This window comes from Thermobia domestica, chromosome 13 (assembly GCF_964235325.1).
Source record: "Thermobia domestica chromosome 13, izTheDome1.hap1.1, whole genome shotgun sequence".
Lineage (NCBI taxonomy): Eukaryota > Metazoa > Arthropoda > Insecta > Zygentoma > Lepismatidae > Thermobia > Thermobia domestica.
Window position 1 is genome coordinate 195604363 of NC_137466.1, and position 13909 is coordinate 195618271.

Genomic DNA, 13909 nt, shown 5'->3' on the forward strand with positions numbered 1-13909 from the left:
ACACAATTAATTATAATGTTAGTCATATATAGTGTTCATTGGGTAAAACACTACCAACAATAAAGATTCTTCTTAGCTTGAAGAATTGATTATACTTTCGTTTTCGATCATAATTTCGCCGTGAAATAAACGCCTGAGCTGTATACAACCTCTATATACAACAGTGTTGTGTTGAAATGTATAACCCACAGGATATTATGCTTTTTTTAAGAATTTCAACCCTTCCAGTGTAACAATAAAATGTGTAATAAAGAAATAACGGCCACGTTTTCTAAATATTTAATTAAAACTGGACAATCTACACAAAATTCGGAATCGACCAGTGAAAACGGCACGTTTCTAGCTCTTGTGGTTTTCGAGATCTTATTGTCGAAAGGATAGGTGACAAACGTATAAACCTAGCATTTTAATATATAGACTAGCTGAATCTGCGCTCTCTACACAGCGCATCATTCGCATATGAGCATAAATATCTTTCTCATTCCTCACAACATTTGTACATGTCCCTTTACAGACACAAGTGAAAGAAGTCTTGATTTAACAAAAATCGGCAAGGCGTATCATAAAGGGGAACTCAATATCTCGCACCGTTTGCAAGATTTGAGCCTACTTCCGCTTGGAGTTTCTAATTCATGCATGACCAGTGTTTTCTTTCTTCTTGCATGCAGTATGTAATAAGCAAATGCATTACATACACAATTAATTATAATGGCAGTTATATATGGTGTTCATTGGGTAAAACGCTCCAAAAATAAAGATTCGTCTTACTGGTTAGACTGGAGAAATGGTTATCATTTCTTTTCCATTATTCTTTGGACATGAAATAAACGCTTGAGACATAAGCAACCCCTATATACAACAGCGTGGTGTTTGAATGTATAACGCATAGGATATGATGCCTTAGTTTTTGTTTTTAATTTTAATGCTTCCAGTGTATCCTAAAAATGTAATAAAGAAATAACGGCAATGTTTCTTTTAATATTCAATTAGAACTGGACAATCTACGCAAAATTTCCAATCGATCAGTGAAAACGTCATCTTTCTAGAGCCTCTAGTTTCCGAGATGTCATTGTCGAAAGGATTGGCAACAAATATATAAATTTCCACAACATATAGTGAACTCGGAAGATGGAAGCACAATTCATGTGCATTTATTTTAGAAAAGGCTTGTTAAAATACAAAGGCTTTGAACAACAATTTTATATCATAAACTTTATGAAAAAGAACTAGTTAACTGATTTATTTAAAGTACTCGTACTAAAAATGTTTGTCTCTGTTAAACGTAAAATCACACATAACCGTAAGTGAAAGATTTGAAAGCCATGGTTATAGGTTGGAGCTCGTGCGTTTCAATCGTGTCGAACCCTCTCGCTCCTCTGCACCCTTGCCTGGCTTATAATCAACACACTACCGCCACCTGTACTAACACCAACGTCTGTGGTTACTGCACTGGCGAGAATTTAACACGTGCCTGTCGAAATCTAGAACGGCCACCTACTTGTTCTACTTGTCACGAAGCACATCCGACATATATCTATAAATGCAAAGGCAAACCTGCTCCTGAAGTAAATCATCCAGAATATGTAGTACGATTGCGCACACACAATTATTCCACTGATGCTCCTCCTTCTATGGACTCACCTATAACAGTGCGAAATCTTCTTTCTTTTCTCACACTTACTTTACAAAATATTCAACCATTTCATCACTCTCACGTGTTACGGCAAATTACTCATGCAGCGAAAGAGATTTTCCATATTAATTTTTATGCGACTTATTCAGGACTAAATGTATATTTCCATACCTCTCGCTTGGAAACCACAGTTTAGCATTGTCTGTTTCATCATGGCTTTAACGTTTATATTTCTTAACATTCGTTCACTTCACAAAAACACCACAATTCAGGAGGCAAGTTCTCTATTCATTCCAGTTTCTACCTCCACACCATACCGGCCTACATTACCTCCGCAATATCTCACATTCGTTACTCGCTCTCGACAGTTTTATCGAGATTTTCAAAGGACTGGCAATCCTGAATCACTTCGTCATTATCAGTAAGTTCAGCGGATGTTCAAAAACTACATATGCACTTATAAACTACGCTGTTGGGTTAAAACATGTAATTCTCTTTCTGATGTCAATCATCCGACGAAGTATTGGAAACGTTTTAACACTCTTTGTGGAAAATACACCAAAACACCTTACCCACTACTACAAGGGGAATCTCGCATTCAAACAGATACAGACAAAGCCAACGCTTTCGCTTATTTTCTTCAAACAATATTCACACCTAACGGATCTCCTCCTACTTATCACCATCCAGCAGACACAGTCAATACTTAATCTCCTTCTTTACAGCCTCATCCACTCCATACTCTTCCACTTAATCAACCTTTGACAGAACCAATTACAGTTCAGGACACCATCACTGTTGTTCGAAATAAACGTAATAGTACACCAGGATTCGATAATATCACTTATCGACATATCAAAGAAAGTCCGCTCTCATTGCTTACTCTCCTTGCCAGCATCTTTACCTTCATTCTTCGAACAGGCTATTTTCCTATCCAGTGGAAGACTTCAAAGACGTTAATGTTTCCAAAACCTCACAAACCGCCTGAAAGAGTATCATCGTATCGTCTAATACAATTAACGTCTACCTTCAGTAAGATCTTAGAAAGCATTCTTGTCCGACGTCTACATGCGTACATCGACAGACGCCAACTTCTTCTCATCCATCAAGCAGGATTTAGACCAGCCTATTCTATCAACAACCAACTGCTTCGCTTATCCACTATGGTCACACATCATTATAATATCGTCAAGCCACCATGTCTTGTACTGTTTGATCTAGAGAAAGCGTTTGACAAAGTTTGGCACTTAGCACTTATCTATAAATTAATACGGCACCCTTTTCCACTCACATATATCCGTCTGATTTACAACTTTATAGTGGGTCGCCTTTCTTATGTTTCTATTAACAACCGCCTATCACACCCTATTTTTCTGCTATCCGGAGTTCCTCAAGGATCGGCTTTATCGCAACTTCTGTACATTCTCTACGTTGCTGATATGCCTCCACTACCAGATAAAGTCCATCTTTTTCAGTACGCCGATGACACTGCATTCCTTGCTTTGGGATCGACTATCCAATGAATGAACAAATCTTTGCAAGCAGCTATTAACGATTTTCTCCGCTGGTGTGATAAGTGCCAACTTACAATTAATGCCACGAAAATCCAGGCGATTGTATTCATTCCCTCTAAGAAAACCTCACGAGTTTGTCGAAATCCCAACCGCCTCACACTTCATGTCAACCATACACCTATACAGGCACGCTCAACAGTGACCTATCTGGGCATTACATTCGACAGACATCTAACATGGAAACCTCATCTTCAAACAATCACCGCCAAGGCTTACAATAGACAAAATATTCTAAAGAGGTTAACCGGAACAACATGGGGCTTGAAACCTACTACAGTATTAAATACCTACAAAGCTTTCCTACGACCGACTCTAACATACGGTCACACTGCTTGGATAGCTGCTGCACGCTCTTTCTACGAAAAGCTCTTAATCTTAGAAAGACATGCACTACGTATTGCATTTCGAATTAAGTTACCTAGCCCAACAGCAGAGTTATACAACCGCATTGAGTTTCCATCTCTACAGTTTCATCTCGAAAAGTTACGTCTCACCTATATACACAATCGTTATGAAGCACATCATCCTCTACTTCTGATTTCTATGCATCATATGGCACTCCACCCATCAGCATTTCGATATTTCCATCCACCGCTCTCACTCCTGTATACTCTGTACTGCTACACACTACCTCCTGATGCACTAGACTTGGAGTTACTTGCTGATTATCAAATTCATGACCATCTTCCGCTTATCTTTCCATCCTATGTTGCACAATAAATCCATCCACAACTAACATGGGCTCCGACTGTCTTCATCAATGACCTCAGTAGCCCCTAGCCGAGAAGATAACTTCACCCGTCAACTAACTTTCCCTGTGTTATGATCTGATCATGCACCTCGCCTCATCTACCATCTTCATCTCCACAGTATACAACCTATATAATGACAACTAAGTTGCATCTTATTTACTCGTCCTCTATGCTCAGACTTATCATTCATGTACATCATGTAATTGCTCTGCCACCCTTTCCCTACCTGATGTTAAAGCCCGCAAAGGTCCTTAAGTCTTTGATAGTTATAACAAGCTTTAATGAAGAACTCTGAGACCCTCTCAAAGTCACCCACAGCTACTATTTCCATACTTCAGTTCCCTAAGAGAGGGCATAACCCTCTAACAGGGTTCTAGCCGGAACGGCTAGTCACTTACAAAAAAAAGCGTTTCAATTTCTATCGTAGCATTTTAATATATAGACTAGCTGAACCTGCGCTCTCTACACAGCGCATCATTCGCATATGAGAATAAATCTGCTTCTCATTCCTCACAACATCTGTACATGTACCTTTACAGACATAAGTGAAAGACGTAAAAATTCCAACATCGCGACATTCATAAACACACTTGGACATCACCAGACGGGAAAACACATAAAAAAAAATTGATCACGTTTTAGTAGATAGAAGAAGGCAATCTAGCATAATTGATGTCCGGTCGTTTAGAGGGGCTGATTGTGGGACTGACCACTACCTGGAAGCAGCGATAATAAGAGAGAGGTTATCGTTGAATAAAGGTGATATTCATTGTCCGAAAACGGAGAGATTCAATTTAAAGAAATTAGAAGAGAGCCAGGTAAGAGCGAAATACCAGATTGAAGTTTCGAATAGATTCTCGGCTTTAGAGGATTCGGAGTGCATTAGTGTTGAGTATACCTGGATTGAAATTAGAGATAGCATTAAAATTTCAGCAAAAGAAAAATTGGGACACGCGGAAATACGTAGGAACAAACCATGGTTCGACCAGGAATGCATAAAAATAGCAGAGAAAAGAAAACAGGCAAAATTACGCTGGCTACAAAATCCGAACGAAATAACTACACAAAATTTCGCAGATATCAGGCGGGAAACTTCCAAAACTTTTAGAACAAAGAAACGCGATTTTCTGAAAACTAAAATTAAGGAACTTGAAGATAATAGTAAAAATAAAAACATCCGGGACATGTATAAGGGAACCCACGAATTTAAGAAAGGCTATCAACCTCGTGCTTATATATTAAAGAAATCTGATGGTACAGTTCTCAGTGACATGGATAACATCTTAAATAGATGGAAAGATTTCTTTGGCGATTTGCTTAACACGCAACCAAAACTAGTGTGCGTGGAGAAAAGGAGATACAAACCGCAGAACCGTATATTCCAGAACCCAACCGAATAGAAGTAGAAACTGCTATAAAGGAATTAAAGAAATACACATCTCCGGGTGTAGATGAAATTCCGGCTGAGTTAATTTTAGCTGGAGGCGAAAAATTGTGGAACAAGTTACATAAAGTCATTCTCCTTATCTGGAACAACGAAGAATTGCCACAAGAGTGGAAAGAATCAATCATTGTTCCAATTCACAAGAAAGTCGACAAAACTGACTGTAATAATTATCGAGGCATCTCTCTTCTGTAAACATTCTATAAAATTCTTTCAAATATTCTATTAGCAGGACTGACCCCATACGCAGATGAAATTATTGGAGATTATCAATGCGGATTTAGACGGAATCGATCAACTATCGACCAAATATTTACAATTCGCCAAATATTCGAAAAAAAGTGGGAATACAATACCCCGTTACATCAACCATTTATTAATTTTAGAAAGGCGTACGACTCGGTTAGGAGAGAAACATTATACAACGTCCTTACAGAACTTGGAATACGGAGAAAGCTAATTAGATTAATTAAGATATGTTTAAATGAATCCCAAAGTAAAGTCCGGTTAGGAAAATTTTTGTCCACGAGCTTTCACGTCGAAAATGGCCTGAAACAAGGAGATGCGTTGTCGCCATTATTTTTTAACTTCGTTCTGGAATACGCTATAAGGAAAATCAAAGATAGCAACCAGGGCCTAGAGTTGAACGGTATTCACCAGGTTATGGCATATGCTGATGACGTACATTTAATAGGTGATGATAGGAGAACAATAGAAAGAAATGCAGAGATCTTATTAAACGCTTGCAGAGACATGGGTTTAGAAGTAAATGCAGATAAAACTAAATACATGGAAGTGCGTCGGGACCGGAATACAGCAAACTATGAATGCGTTAAAATATTAAATGATACTTTTGAAAAAGTGGATAGTTTCAAATATCTAGGATCAATATTAACAGAGGAAAATCATATTCACGGAGAAATTAAATGTCGACTAAAAGCAAGGAATTCGTGTTACTATTCGGTTCAAAATCTCTTGTCGTCGCGAATTCTGTCGAGAAATTTGAAGCTTAAAATATACAAAACGGTAATCATGCCTGTTGTTTTGTATGGCTGCGAAACATGGTCACTTACTCTGAGGGAAAGACATAGACTGAAAGTATTTGAGAACAAGATCCTGAGACCAATATTCGGACCCATGAGGAAAAGGAATGGGGAATGGCGGAAACTTCATAACGAAGAAGTACATAATTTATATGGTTTAACCAACATTGTTAGGGTCGTCAAGTCTAGGAGGCTTAGGTGGGCGGGTCATGTAGCTAGAATGGAAGAAAGTAGAAACGCTTTCAAAGTCTTGACAGGAAGACCAATCGGAAAACGACCATTAGAAAGACCTAGGCGCAGATGGGAGGACAATATTAAGATGGATCTCGCAGAGATTGGAATACAAAGTAGAAACTGGATGCAGTTAGCTAAGGATAGAAGTCAGTGGAGAGTTTGTGTGAACGCGGCATTGAACCTCCGGGTTCCATAGGCCATAGAGTTTGTTCGTTAGTTAGTGGTATCATAAAGGAAAGACTTTTTTCGATTATTTTTCTCAATATCTCGCACCCTTTGCACGATTTGAACCTACTTCCGGTTGGAGTTCCTAATTCATCTATGACCAGTGTTTTCTTTCTTCTTGCATGCAGTATGTAATAACCAAATACATTACTAACACAATTTATTATAATGTCAGTGATATATGGTGTTAATTGGTCAAAACACTCCAAACAATAAAGATTCAATTTAGATCATAGAAATGGTTTTCCATCGTTTTTCATTATAATTTGACCACGAAATAAACGTCTGAGATATGCAACCCCATGTATACAATAGTGTGGTATTCAAATGTATAACTAGTAGGATATGTTGTTTTAGTTCTTTTTTATTTCAACACTTCCATTGTACCCGTAAAAATGTAATAAAGAACTAATGACCATGTTTTTTAAAATATTCAATCAGAATTGGACAATCTACGCAAAATTTGCAATCCATCAGTGAACACGTCATCTTTCTAGAGTCTGTAGTTCCCGAGATCTCATTGTCGAAAGGATTGGCCACAAATATATACACGTTCACAAATGTATGGTTTAAAAGAACTTCAAAGATGGCAGGACAATTCACTTGCATTGATTTTGGAGAAGTCTTATTAAAATACATAGGCTTTGAACAATAATTTAAAAAGATAAACTTTATAAAAAAAGATATACTTAAATAATTCATTGAAAATACATATATCTTATTAAACATTTGACCTTATTAAACGTAAAATCACAAATAAGCGTAAATCAAAGGGTTGAAATTAAAAGTTAGATTTTGGAGCTCAGGCACTTTTACTCATACTTACTACGAACCTAACTCCTCTTGTAGTTAGTTACTGTACTAAGCAGTAATCAAGTATTGCAAACGTACTTGTGAGATCAGTGCAGACACCCTACATAGGAGATTGAGAGAGGATTAGTTCAAGGTCCCACAAATAAAGCAGTGGCTGATGCCAAACGCGATACGCGAACCAATCGACGTACCCGTCAGCTCTCGGAGGGTAGTTTAGAGTCAGCTGATAAGCGTTCCAGATCTCGCTCTCCTACCTACATTCGCAAGCCGGAAGAATCGGAACCAATGAAAACCGCCTCTAGGAATCCTAGCACATCTACTGTTGGATTGCAACCGTCATATGCAGCCACCCTTGCTCGTCCTAAATTGCATTCTTTTCTTCCTACTAACTTCGACCCAAAGTACAGTAACACCCGCCATATTGGTCGACCTTCAGGATTACCAGCTTCTCTTTCTACAACTACAAACACTTCGCGTGTTCAAGCTGCACCTACTGGAACAACCATTCGCACCCGACATTTTTCCTGGTGAAGTCAACCAATAGTAGCACATCTAAAGAGAGACATCCATCTACTGTGTCTACTTAGTCTGTTAAGAGATTTCGTGGTGGATATATATCTTCTAACGTCCAACCAATGGACACTGGATTGTCAACTTTAGAATCATTATCCGTAACTCTAAGCGATTTTCTAATGATTCAATTTGACCCGAACTACACGCATCCAAAGATGATCTTTCTCCGTATCATTAAAAACGCTCCACGTGCAAATGTAGGACAAATACTCCACACAAAAAAATGAATATATTATAAAATCAAAAGATCCACAGTTTGGAACCTATTTACATAATAAGGCATCTTATGAAATCTTTGGTAAAAACGCAAAATTAACAAAAAAAAAAAGTCTGATACTAGGCCTAAACAAGCACCACCAACTAAGAAATTTCTAATCTTATCTGTCGTTATTCGTGGTGTTCCTCCAGAGTTCACGGACGACGAAGTGCGCGAAGAGCTTATTCAAGAGGGCATTAACACGGACAAATGTATACGCATTAAAAACAATAATGGGCCAACATATATGATTCTTGTTTTGTCAGAAAACCAGCATTCTATCGATAATCATCTGGCACACAGTGTACCTATTTATAAGAAAATTCATAGGGTAGAGACTTCTAAAACTCCTGGGCCAGTGCCTCTGCGGTGCGAGAGATGTCAGACCTACAACGCTCATTTCACAAACAGTTGTCCAAATCAACCGCGATGCGGATATTGTGGCAACCAACATGAAACCAGGTTATGGCGAAATGTTCCACATGTGATCAGGTGCACCCCACATACAGATACCGCTGCAAGGCAAAGCCCCCGACAGATCCTACTCGCCCGGAGTTTACTGCACTCATTCGAAGTTCTGATAAACCTACACCTCCAGCTCAATCTATTCTGCATTCACTCAGTACCGAAGATTATCTTCGTTACTTCACTACAGTGCTTCAGAACGTACTGCCATTTCAACGCGATCATATACTTTGCACCATAACTGTCACTGCTAAGTCTGTCTTTAACATCAATATGTATTGTACATATTAAAGACAGTATGCTCACTTTCAAATCGCGCCTTTTGAAACCGTCATTTAAATCCATGTCCTTTCTGATCGTAATTATGAATTTATTGTTTATTAATATTCAATCTTTCTAGCTATATAAACTTCTATTAGAACATCTTTAACTGGAAGAATAAATTGATATTTTTGCTATCAATGAAACTGCACTCAAACCTAATGTCACAGCTCGAATCAAGGGTTATCTCCTTCACCGACATGACTATATAAGATCTACCGCCAGAGCTCAAAGTAGAGTTGCAGTAGGTTTCTCACCTAAATTACCATTCCGCCAATATCATCCACAGGCTTTTGACAATCACTCAGAACATCTGTTGTCCGTTTATTATCCCTTCATTGTTCTCAACGTTCCTACAATCTATATCTGGCCGAGACATCCAAAACCATTTGATTTTTTCAATTATATTGCCCATAATTTTCGACATATCATCGTTATGGCTGATATCAATATTCACAGTCGCAGCGAGCAAGAAAAACAACAATTTATCAACTACGTAACTCAACAGCTACATCTACATATCCATGCCTTACCTAGTCATTCCAGACCAAGTAGTCAAACAACACCAGATGTTGTAATTACGTCACTTAATCTGGTCGGCGATTGCAATATACAGTTACTAGAAACAATAGGCAGCGATCATTGCCCAGTAAAACTAATGATTAATAAGGGTAGTTACTACAACACTTCTTCGGTGTTTCGTACAATCAAACGTTACGATAAAGCTGATTGGAATACGTATAGGACAACCGTTGAAAAAGATATTACTGAACTTACAGCACCAACTACTGAATCTGAATTGTATAATACTATCTCCTGACTTACAGATACCTTAACCTCTATTACTATGGACAAAATTTTTCCCAATAGACGAAAGTTACCGTCTCAATATCTGGCCATTGTAAAACGTGCACAGCAGCAAATTCGAGAATACCATTGTACTGGAAACGAAGCAAATCTTCAATGCTGTAGACAATGGCAGCGAGCAGTGCAAAACTACCTTATTGCATATAAACGGAGACACTGGATTAGTGCTTGCAATAAGTTGCGAGACGAAGCATGTCCTTCATGTCCTACTCGCTACTGGAAGAAATTTCATCAATTAATGGGAAAGAATATTGTTAAAACATATCCGCTCCATCTCAATAGTGTTAAACTACTCTCAGACACAGATAAAGCAAATGCTTTTGCTGATTAACTACAAGCAGTATTCACACCAGCTGAGTATCCATGCCAGAGCGAACGTGTTGATATTTCCAGTGTACCTTCTCTAAAACCCTCTGTAGCACACCAAATCGACTTAAATCATCCTCTTACCAGACCAATTACTGTTCTCGAATTACATTCCGCTCTCCGACGAAAACGCAACACAGCTCCAGGAATAGATTTCATCTCTTATAGGATGCTGAAAGTCTCAAAGTCTCAAAGGTGTGCATGTTTCATAAACCAAACAAGCCTATTCATGATATTAGTTCTTACAGGCCCATTCAGTTAACTTCTGCCTTCAGCAAGCTATTTGAAAAGATTCTCGTCAACAGACTACATATTCATCTTAAAGAACACGTTCTGTTACCAACACATCAAGCAGGTTTCAGGTCAAACTTTTCTATTAGCGACCAACTGCTATGCCTAACCACGGTTATCACCAATCAACATAATAAAGCTGTTCCATCATGTCTAGTCTTTATGGACTTAGAAAAAGCTTTTTATAAGGTGTGGCACTATGGCTTGCTGCGCAAAATAAAGTGACTCAAATTGCCCACTTGCTACATTCGTCTCATTTACTCTTTTTTTAAGTAATCGCATAGCGTATGTTTCAATAGGAAATGTCCTATCTAGATCTATTTTTCCGCACACAGGCGTACCTCAGGGATCTGCACTTAGTCCATTATTATATACCTTATATGCCTCAGATATGCCTCGACCACCGCCTAATGTCTATATTTTTTAATATGCTGACGACACAGCATTTTTATCGCTCGGGAAAACTATGCTTCAGATCAGTAGAAGCCTACAAATGACACTCGACAATTTCACATCTGGTGCAGGAAGTGGAAATTAACTGTCAATTCAGAGAAAACACAAGCCCTTGTTTTCCTTCCACCTAAATGTAGAACTTAAGTACGCTGAAATCCCGCTAATCTTTCTCTATGAATTGACGGGAATTTTCTTCGACCAAGCGCCTCCGCTACGTATCTTGGTGTGGTATTCGATACCAAACTCACCTGGAAGCTTCACTTTCAAAAACTGGCGCTAAAAGCATCCACTAGATTGAATCTTCTACGAAGCCTTACGGGCACAACTTGAGGACTAAGTGTGGATGTGTTACTAAAGACATGCAAAATTTTTCTCTGACCTCTTCTCACCTTTGGTCACATTGCCTGGTATCATGGTTCACCTAAACTTTACGAGGAGTTAGCAGTTAAGGAACGCCATGTTATTCGCCTGGCATATTGGATTCGCTTACCATATCCAAATTACATGACCTAGGAACACAAAGACTTTCCAGCCATTTTCGGTCATCTTGCTACACTCCGGACAAGATACATTCAATCACGCATAAGAAATACTCATCCACTCTATCTGGACACTTTAAGACTTGATACCCTTACAGATGCTCCATCTCGATACCAGCACTCACCCCTCAATATACTCATCACACTCTATGTTAAGACAACAAACTTGGAGGCCGCAGAGAGAGAGAGAGAGCAATTTTTGACATTTACATCGTCACAGATCATATACCTCATATTTTTCCATTTTAGCACATGTTCTACATTGGGCTAACATTGGGCTATCATTACGTCTTACACCAGTCTCGAGTCGTCCCGAGACAGAAGATATAATCATCATGTGTCACCACCAATGTTCCCAATGTGTTTGTGACGTCAGTGCACTTCATATCATTATCATATCTGCTTATATATATATATATATATATATATATATATATATATATATATATATATATATACATATATCATATACCTAATTACATTTATCCTTTAATTATATTACATTTGTATATTTGCACCATTAGTATGTTATCTTGCACTACATTATATATTGTTTTGTTTTTCAAGACTAATTTAAGTAGCTTTTTATTTTCTCAATTTGTTGTTGTTTTGCATTGCACTTAGACCATCTATTATATCTGTATTAGCAACACCTACATGTATTCAAACCTATGCCACAGAGAGGGCGTAACCCTCTAATGGCTGCGGTTAATTTGTTTGATACGAAGCCAAGTATGATGAAATAAACCAAGAATAGATGATTAAAAGAAATTTCCAAAACCTAATCCCTTACCTTAAAAAAGCGCTTTTACTGCTATTGTAGCATTTTAATAGATAAATAACAAAACCTATGTACTATATTTCTTCTCATAAAATATGGATTACTGCAATTCTACATATACTTATATATATATATATATATATTTTAATTTTCACTTCTTAGGCTTACTAGATGCAACTACTATTGAAACTGCAGTATAGTATTTGTAATAGCATATTTTTCCGCAGGGACAATATCAATACTTTTTTTTTTTTGCTTTACTCTACCTTCATTACCGCATTTACTTTCAGGTCACCTGCTTATGGCGTAAGCATACTAACTAACTAACTCTATGGCCTATGGAACCCGGAGGTTCAATGCCGCGTTCACAAAAGCTCTCCACTGACTTCTATCCTTAGCTAACTGCATCCAGTTTCTACTTTGTATTCCAATCTCTGCGAGATCCATCTTATTATTGTCCTCCCATCTGCGCCTAGGTCTTCCTAATGGTCGTTTTCCGATTGGTCTTCCAGTCAAGACTTTGAAAGCGTTTCTACTTTCTTCCATTCTAGCTAAATGACCCGCCCACCTAAGCCTCCTAGACTTGACGAACCTAACAATGTTGGGTAAACCGTATAAATTATGTAGTTCCTCGTTAGGAAGTTTTCGCCATTCCCCATTCTCCATTCCCGTTCCTCTTGGGTCCGAGTATTCGTCGCAGGATCCTGTTCTCAAATACTTTCAGCCTACGTTCTTCCCTTAGAGTAAGTGACCATGTTTCGCAGCCATACAAAACAACAGGCATGATTATCGTTTTGTATATTTTAAGCTTCAAATTCCTCGACAGAATTCGCGATGACAAGAGATTTTGAACCGAATAGTAACACGAATTTCCTGCTTTTAATCGACATTTAATTTCTTCGTGGATATGATTTTCCTCTGTTAATATTGATCCTAGATATTTGAAACTATCCACTTTATCAAAAGTATTATTTAATATTTTAACGCATCTATAATTTGCTGTATTACGGTCCCGACGCACTTCCATGTATTTAGTTTTCTCTGCGTTTACTTCTAAACCCATGTCCCTGCAGGCGTTTAATAAGATCTCTGCATTTCTTTCTATTGTTCTCCTATCATCACCTATTAAATTTACATCATCAGCATATGCCATAACCTGGTGAATACCGTTCAACTCTAGACCCTGATTGCTATCTTTGATTTTCCTTATAGCGTATTCCAGAACAAAGTTAAATAAGAATGGCAACAACGCATCTCCTTGCTCGACGTGAATGCTTGT